This window comes from Mustela erminea, chromosome 17, assembly GCF_009829155.1.
Source record: "Mustela erminea isolate mMusErm1 chromosome 17, mMusErm1.Pri, whole genome shotgun sequence".
NCBI lineage: Eukaryota > Metazoa > Chordata > Mammalia > Carnivora > Mustelidae > Mustela > Mustela erminea.
This window is the reverse complement of record NC_045630.1, coordinates 44,486,155-44,495,494: the sequence shown is the minus strand read 5'-3', so window position 1 is coordinate 44,495,494 and position 9,340 is coordinate 44,486,155. Positions and strand designations below refer to the sequence as shown.

Genomic DNA, 9,340 nt, shown 5'->3' with positions numbered 1-9,340 from the left:
CCTGATCAGCTTCAATGCCACCATCTATGGGTCGGTCCCTCCCCGTCACGGTCTTCAGCCACAGCAGAGTGAGACAGGAGGAACAGAGAGATGGGACACAGGCTCTCCTCTTTCCAACAGTCCCCGTCCACTATATATCGCACTCACTAGAGACCACCCTTCCTAGTCACTGCCACTACGTTGAAATAGTTTTTTGTTTTGTTTTTGTTTTTAGTAATCTCTATACTCAACATGGGACTCCAACTCATAACCCCCAGATCAAGACTCTATGCTCTTCTGGGCCAGCCAGGTGCCCCTGAAAAATGTTTAAGTATCTGCCTACTATGTCTTACACACAGTAAGACAATATACATATATGATTCTATTTTCAAATACAATATCCATTTGTACCTTATCCCAGTTCTGTGAAGGCTGGTACCATCATCTCCATTTTAGGGGTAAGAAGAATGAAGCTCAAGGTCATGGCCAGTAAGTGACGGGAGGAAGTTGTTTGACTGAAGATTCTGGGTCTTTCTATACTACCACACCGTTTCCTGGGACTACCCATCAAAATGACACCATTTAACCTAGTGGACTACTCCCTCCTCGAAATGTTCATGACTCCACACCCCCGAGTTTCTTCTGACCTCACTGGTTGTCCTTCCTCAGCCTCCTTTATTTATAGTCCTTCCTCCACTTGTCTCCAGGGGGGTATTTCCCATGGGAAACCTTCTGCACCCCTTTTCCTCTCTCCCTTCTCGCCATACATGAAATGTTATGTTTCCAAAGCTTTATTTGTTTTTTAAAAGATTTTATTTATTTATTTGAGAGAAAGAGAGAGAACGAGCTGTGGGGAGGACAGAGGGGGAGAGAGAGAGAGAGAGAGAAGTAGACTCCCTGCTGAGTGGAGACCTGATGGGTGGCTCAATCCCAGGACCCAGAGATCATGATCAGAGCCGAAGGCAGATGCTTAACTGACTCAGCACCCAGGCACCCCGTTCCCATAGCTTTAAATACCAACTATTGGGGTGCGTGGGTGGCACAGTAAATCATCCAGGATCATCCATCCTTGATTTCGACCATCAAGTCATGATGATCTCAGGGTCATGAGATCGAGCCCCGCATCAGGCTCTGTGGGAAGCCTGCTTAAGACTCTCTCTCTCCTTTTGCCCCTCCCAGCCCATCTCTCTCAAATAAATAAATAAACCAACATGTGCTGATGATTCTCCCAACTTCTTCTGTAACTCTCCAGGACTGCTTACTGCACTTCAGACTCATGTATCCAACCACACACTTGACATTTCTACCTGAGGATCTCACATGTTCCAAGATGGAACTTTAACCACCACCCCCAAGCCTGTGTACATACACCCTGTACCGTCTTTCCCGTCTCAGAAAACGATACTACCGGGAGGTTGGAGCCAAAGACCTTAGGAGTCATCCTCGATTCTTCCTTTCCATAGACCCAAATTAATGAGTGCTGTTGGTCTTTGTCCACAGATGTGTCCCCCCTCCTCCTCTTCTCTGTCCTCACCGTCCCCACGCTGGCCCGGGTCATTATCTGTCAGCTAGACCACCACAGCCTCACTGCTTCCGAGAACCAAGACCACCCACAGTCCCATCATTTCACTAAGGCTACTTACATCGCCATGACTTTTAACATTTGTTCCAGAAATTTCTTGCCCTGGAAGGTAAGCCTGTAAACTAGTAAATAATTTCATTATTTGCTCCAGGAACTTCCTGAAAATCAATTTATCTGAACAATAGACGGCTCGAATGGCCCCCTTCTGGGGACAATAGTTTGCGTAACCTGGCAAACCACTAGTTTATCAAACAATTGTTTATTTTTCAAGATCCTCCCCTCGCTGTCGCCTCCAGTCCAGAACTGTTATCTTACAAACTGCCCAATCCCAATGGGATCTCCATCTTGAAAGACCTGCCTCTAACCAGACTTCAAGCCCTATAAATATCTCTATACCTGAAAGCACTTCTGCAAAGCCTGTTCTTGCCAGAGCAGGCTCCCTTTCGTCCTCTGGTCTGGATGTAGATGTTCCTTTCTTTACCTTCCCTTCCCCAACTCCCCTACCCCACCCCTGAGACCACCCTCCACACCTTATTCTCCTGCTTCACAGCACTCATGGGATTGGTACTTACTTTATCTGTTTACTTGTTTTTGTTTTTTGGGGGATTTTTCCCTGTTTTCCCTTTAGACTGTGGACTCCGTGAGGAGACAACCTTGTCTACTGTATTTTCCACTTAATTTCCAGAGCCCCTTGCAGATGCTCAAAAAATATTTGCTGAAGGAAAGACTTTGGTTCCAATGAGGTGGCCTCCAGGGCACTTCACGTGGCTGCCTGTTCCTGAGAACCCCATGGGGGCTCTGGTGCCCCGGGGAGCTGGGGTTTCCTGCTCTCCCTTCAACCTTCAAGGCTAGAGACAAAGGGGCGAGTGGGAGAAGTAGTAAAAGGATTCAATTCACAGATTGGTGTGAATCACTTTCTTCAGTGTTACAGGAACAGGTGAGAGGGAGAAAGTTCCAGAAAGTGAACTTCCAGAAAGTGAACCTCCAGAATCTGGGAGGAGGAAAGAGCAGTGAAATCCCTGTCCTGCTTTGCCTCAGGTCTTTCCTGCCTTTCCCTAGGCCTCAGGACCCAGCGAAGGGCCATTTTCTCTCTGAAGCTTAGAGGAGCTGCTTGCCATTTGGATCAGGTCAGGGTAGGCCCAGCCTAGTGGAGTTTGCCTGGGTACCAACTCTTCATCCTGCTGACTAAGGACGTGCTTTTCTGGATACCTACCGCCAGACTTGCCAGGCAGGAGAGCTGAGCTCAGACGGTCACACTGTGGAGGATACCACAGGAGCCCCCTTCCAGAGTCAGGCTCTCCCTTCAGACTGAGCTTGATGGGCCTCTCCTCAGTTCTACTTGAGTTTCTCCTGAGAGTCCCACTTGGGTGTGGAGGCGAATCAAGAAGATAACATGTTGATTCACAGAATGTTTCATTGGCCTATCAGAATCTGAAAGTGTAAGATCTGGTAAGCCATCAGCGTTCCAGAACCATCTCCTCCATCTCCTCTCTTTGTGCACAGACAGGAGAGGAATCTTACCCACGGCTGACTCTTAACACACATGCCCTCTTTCAGTCTATCAGTTCGTGAAGAAGGGAACTGTTCCTTTTCACAGAGGAGGGAAATCACACTCCAAGACTGGAACAAAATTTCCAAGACTGCGTGGTGAAGGGGGAAGGGCTGACGTCTGAACCCAGGTTTCCTGGCCCTCAAGTCCATGGTTTTTCTACTGCAGCACCCTGTGTTGCCCCATATGGGGTTTTATGGTCCTTAGAGTCAAAACCATCTAAAGTAGCACTGGCTATTATTCAACAGCCCACATGCTAGCCTAGGTCCCAGAACTAGAAGCAGCCCAGGGCACCTGGGTGGCTCAATCGGTTGGGTGTTGCCTCTTGATCTCAGCTTGGGTCTTGATCTCAGGGTCGTGAGTTCAAGCCCCACCTTGAGCTCCATGCTGGACACGGGACCTACTTGTAAGAAATAAATAAATAGAAAGGAAGAAACAGCTCTCTGCTTCTAATGTGACAGTTAGCCACCTGTCCTGCTGAAGGGCAGTCTCCCAAGGACAGATGGACGACTGGACCCATCCCCCCATGCCCAACACACTTGCATGCACACATACCGGGACCTCAATGAGGGCCTGTGCTCCCCTAATGCTGTGACATTAGTCCTTTCTAGACACACACACACACACACACACACACACACACATCACACACACACACTCTTCCAAAACTTCACCCCATTGTTCTTCCCATGTCTAGCTACCATGGGGAACTTAGTTTGGGGAAGAGGGCAGGAGTATCAGGTGTCACCTCCAGACCTAGGAAACTTCTCTCCCCACAAATTTACCTATTTGTAGTCCTAAACCCTGGGGGCAAAAATTGGGCCTCAGGTTTTACTGATCAGTTTGGAATGGGTGCAAAGTCATGGTTCCCTCCCTCTGAGGGCGCCCACACACAGTATGGCCCTGCGCAATGGGTGTTTTCTTCTCTCTTCCTTCCTCCTCTCCTGGTCCTTCCCACCTAGGGGGACCTAGGGCCCCACCTGAACGGGCAGCTGATGGAGGGAGGGAGGGAAGGAAAGATCAGAGGGTTGTTCCCTTCCCAGCAGCCCCAGGAACTTGGGAAATCCTGAAGTGGCCTCCTCCTGCCCCCCCACCCCCCACCACCTGGTTTATAGTGCCCCGCCCCCACCACCTAACTTTTTTTTAACCCTCTTTCCTGACTTGAGGAGACCTAGATCCTCATCCTGGGAGGGACTGGCGACAATTAACAAAGGCACCATGGAGTAAAGACAATTAACAATCCAGAAAAGAGGGGAAAGAGAGGCTTTGTTCTGGTCTCCATGGCAACTGGGGGGGGGAGGGAGGAGGAGGAGGAGGAGGAGGAGAGGCCATCCAGGGAGGCTGATACTTTCACTTTCCTTTCATCCCTCCCCTGTCCCGCCCCCTTGGGTTTCTGCCAGGGAGACAGGGGATCTTGGAGAACACAGGACTGGGACAGGTCCAGTCTGCAGGACTGGGATTCGAGGTGGGTGACTGTGAGGTTCACACCCTAGCTAAGAACTCACTGGGGAATTAAGGCTCGACAGAGCGCCTCGGGGCCTGGTGCATCGGCATCCTCCCCTTCTTCTTTTCTGAGGGCCTTATCTTGTGCCAAGAACTGTAAGCAAGCCTCTGCTCTGGCTGGCTTGTGGTCAAAAGGAGCTTGAGAGGCTGGTGCTTTCTTCCTGGTCAGAGCCAGGGGGTGGACTGGCCCCCCGCAGCCTGCAGGACCCACTGCGAAGTGGTACAGCACCCTGGGCGCAAAGTTAGTAGGAATTCAAGATGGTGGCGGCAGAGCATGAAGTCAAGGGCAGGGCCCTTCTGAGCAGTGCCCTATGCCAGCAGTGCACGTTGAAAGCCTGGGATGCCAGCCGGAACAGAGGGCAGCTTGGGGCCTGGGCTCTGTTTGCCTGCTCTTGTGCACGTGTGTGGGGGCCGAGGGGGGTGCGCACAAGAGGGAGAGAGAGAGAACACTTCTGGGCAAATCTTTCCGCCTGGATTTCTGTTTCCTCAGCTGTTATCGAGGACATTGAACTGGTGATCTTTGGCTTGCCTCTCCTATGGGTCTGCATTTCCTCTTCTCCAGGACGAGAGGAGGATTTTCCAGGCTTCTCTCTACTGCACACAGTTCTGAACTCCACCGCGAGGAGCAGAGCAGAAACCAAGTACGGAGAACTCATTCCCAAGTGTTCTGGTCCAGCTCTCCCAGGCTTCCCTGTTTGGAAAAGGCAGAAGACAATGAAATACAGACTCTAAACCCTGCTAGAGACCGTGCTGTCAGTTGCGGGGGGAACTGGAAGGCACCTGCCATCTCGCAGATGCTTCCAGCCAGAGCAGAAGTGTCTTGGCATGAGAGACCGGGAGCCCCAGACCTGCCTTCCATAGGGGCCTCTGCATTAGCCGTAGGAGACTGTCTGTCAGGACATGTCTTGCTCTCAGCGGCCTTAACATTGTGAAAGAGTATGGATTAGGGACTCCAGAATATTATCTTTCTAGGACTCAGCCTCATTGTGCTGTGGGTCTAAGGGAAATGAAGAATATTAATCAGAAACGAAAATCAAAGAGAAAAAAAAAATCAGTTCTGTCAGAGGCCCTAAACCAGACAAGAGGTCAAAAGGTCAAGGGTCAAAGGGAATAAAGAAACTACATCTGCTCTCTGCCTTCATCTCTCTGCCGGGAGGGTCTCCTGCCAGGGAGTCCTTGCAGGGATGCTATTATAGGCCAAACTGTGTCTCCAAATTCATATGTTCTAACCCCCAGTGCATCACAGGGTGACTGTACTTGGAAACAGGGTCTTTAAGAGGTCATCTTGTTAAAAAGAAGTCATTAGGGTGGGCCATAATCCAACATGACTGGCATCCTTATAAGAAAAAGAAAATCTGAGGGGCTCCTGGGTGGCTCAGTGGGTTAAAGCCTCTGCCTTCGGCTCAGGTCATGATCTTGGGGTCCTGGGATCAAGCCCCGCATGGGGCTCTCTGCTCAGCAGGGAGCCTGCTTCTCCCACTCTCTCTCTGCCTGCTGCTCCGCCTACTTGTGATCTCTGTCTGTCAAATAAATAAATAAAATCTTAAAAAAAAAAAAACGAAAATCTGATATAGACACAGAGGGGAAAGACAGAGCGAAGACACACGGGGAGAGAAGATGGCCGTCGGCAAGCCAAGGAGAGAGAGAGGGGCCTTGGGCCAATCCTTCCCTCAGAGCCCTCGGAAGAAGCCTCCCGTCGTGGACTTCTAGCCTCCAGACACGCGAGAAGCTACGGTTCTGCTGTCTAAGCCCCCCATCCATGGTGCTTTTTAAGGGAAGCTCTAGCAAATGGAATAGGGAGGCTTAGAGGCTGGGAGGTCTGCCCAAGCTTGGGGCTGCCCAGACGCCGAGAATGTGTCTGCATAAGGGGGTAGGCTTTTGTACTAGCACTGCTGTATTATTTTAATTTGAAACAAAATTGATCTATTACTCTCTTCCCCCATAGCTAGTCTTTTAAATTTTTTATTTCTTCTGGTATTGGTTTAACACATTTTATTGTTTTAATCCCTTTAGTCTTTTATTTTTCTGGTTTTAATGATTTTACTTATCTCTGTCATTTTTAATCTCTGTTTCGTCTTTGTTCTAGCTATTTCATACTACTTGCTTTTATCTCATCTTATCTTCTCGATTTATTGTTATTGTATTATCTTTTTATTCTCCATCTTTTATTTCTAACCTTTGCCTTATCATGTCTTTGTTCTAGCTTTTCATTTCTTTTTAGTTTATTTGGTTTATTTTTAGTTCATATTATCACTTTGCCCACTGCCGCCTTCTTTTTTTTTTTTTTTTTTTACTGTTTTTACCATCTTTTTATTTCTTCTTAGTTTATCTCTTTATTGACTGGTGTATTATCTTCCATATTTTACTGTTTTCAATTCTCCCCGCTTATTAAATGCGGGGGCTGGAAACACAGCCCTCAGGGGAGAGCTGCCAGGCTAACCCAGGCCTCAAGCTGAGGAGGCTGGATGTTCTGCGGCAGAGAGCGGGTCCACTCAACAGCCCCCAGCAAATGCCCCCCCTTTGCTCCAAAGTGGGCCCCCCCCAATCTGTAAGAATTAATCTGTGTAAGAGAGGAGACCTTAGGATAAAATTCTCTCAGGAAGATACCCGATTTGCCTACAGTAATAACACACGAGAGCTGTGGAGGAGCCCAGCTTTCTCATACCACATGCCATCCAACTGCTCTCGGAGCACGACATCATCTCAAGTTCACCATCAGCAGACATCGGACCAAGGGTATAAAGAAACTACATCACCCGGCAAGGTGGGTATAGAAGGCAGGAAATTCCACTTTGTGAAAAACTCTCAACAGACTACCTCACGTTTAATTTTTTTTTTAAGATTTTATTTATTTATTTGACAGAGAGAGAGATCACAAGTAGGCAGAGAGGCAGGCAGAGAGAGAGGGGGAAGCAGGCTCCCTGCTGAGCAGAGAGTCCAATGCGGGGCTCAATCCCAGGACCCCGAGACCATGACCTGAGCCGAAGGCAGAGGCTTAACCCACTGAGCCACCCAGATGCCCCAATCTCAGGTTTAATTTTAATAAGAAACCAAGTGGTCATGATCCTTGCAAAATGTTTTTGGGAAAAAGCACAATGAAAGATCATTGAGAATTTTGACATCTAGCTGCCTCCTACATCCATTTATTTCATAAACTTGTATCAAGAAGTTACTATGTACCAGGAATTAGGTTAAGAAATGAGGATAAATTGAAGAGCAAAAGGAGTTGGGTCCTTGCTGTTGTACAGTTTATAGTCTTACGAAAAGATATGATATTTTCCTGGCGATGACTGATCTGATTTGCCTTCCTTGCAGACAAGATTACAGGAGGTTGGAACGTCTGAGAGTGCTCATTGTTTCCCCAGTATATTTCTCCCTTTCTAGAGAAATACAAGTTTTAGCTGAGAAAATAACTGCCCGTCACAAGACTGCATTTTCCCAGGCTCCTTTGCAGTGAAATCTAACCAGGTTCCTAGGTTCTGCTGGAGAGAACCTCAGCAGAAGTGAAACATACACCTTCCTGGTTCTACCCCACAGGATGGACACAGAGAGATACAGGCAACTTCCTGGTCATATCCCTATCAATAAAGAGTGGTTATTCTTTCCATTCTTTTTCCCTTCTGTTGGCTGGAATGTGGGTAGGGTAGCAGTACCTCCTCTAGTTATGGAAGAGTCTGGAAAGCCGTTAAGATGAACGAAGGACACTGAAAAAGGAGTATGGATGTCTGATACCACGGAGGCCCCATAAAGATCTGTTCTGCCTCTTCTTGGACAGTTATAGGGGAGACTAATAAATCCGTGTCTGGTATAAGCCACGGTGACATAGACCTTCGTCATGGTAGCGGAATCAGTTCTCTTTAGCATGTAGGTCTCCCCTAGAACTTTCCCTGATTTTGACTCAAGCCTAGAATCATCTGTTTCCAAGCACTCTTAGAGGAAAATTAGATCTATCCCAGCGGGGTCACTCCTGTATGCAAGAAAGGGACCTTTCTTGTCACCAGGGTGCATGCGGGTTGCCAACTTGTCGCATTTTGTGGCTCGACTCTGATTCTTTACAAGTTTCTATGTAAGGCTCTCTCTTGAGTCTCAGAAAAGTAAACTAGGTCTTAGCACTCATGCCCACTTTAAATATCTTTTTCATGACAAACCATATGCAAACGGAAGAATATTCTGTTAAAAACAATATTTCATCAGCGCAATCTCTACCAATGACCAGAGTGACCCTACCCCTCTGTCAACAGTGTGATTCCTCTCCAAATATTATACTATTGGCTTAGTACTCTGGCCCTCTAAATGTTTACTTCCGTGCTCCCTGGTCACATTTTCAGTAACTTCTTCAGCAGTAGGGAATTCCCGTCCATGAGCCCTGCTCCTCTGCAGAGAGACACTGGCGTGAAACCTGCAGATTCCTCTAGCCCTGACCACCCTGTAGAACCCTCACACCGTGAGTTTAGTCCTGCTTCTACTCAGGGAACAATAGCCCCTAATGTTAGTCTGCTCAAGCTGCTGTGACAGGATACTACAGACTGGGTGTCTTGCACAACAGAAATTCATTTCCCACAGTTCTAGAGAGTGGAAATCTAAGATCAAGGTGCCAGCCATCTGGGTTCCTGATGACAACTCTCTTCCTAGCTTATAGATAGCCACCGTCTCCCTGTATCCTCACTTGGTGAAGAGAAAGTGCTCTCATCTCTCTTCCCCTTCTTGTAAGAAACTAATCCTAATCG

General features: G+C 48.0%; 1 long non-coding RNA gene across 1 annotated transcript; it reads right to left on the bottom strand.

Annotated features, from left to right (window-relative positions):
* Window positions 1-405: 405 nt before the first annotated feature.
* Window positions 406-2,912, bottom strand: LOC116576706. The gene is made up of 3 exons (XR_004280253.1): window positions 2,775-2,912; window positions 1,623-1,683; window positions 406-533 (listed from the first exon to the last, which is right to left on the bottom strand). It is a non-coding gene; the product is annotated as an uncharacterized LOC116576706 (long non-coding RNA).
* Window positions 2,913-9,340: the final 6,428 nt, after the last annotated feature.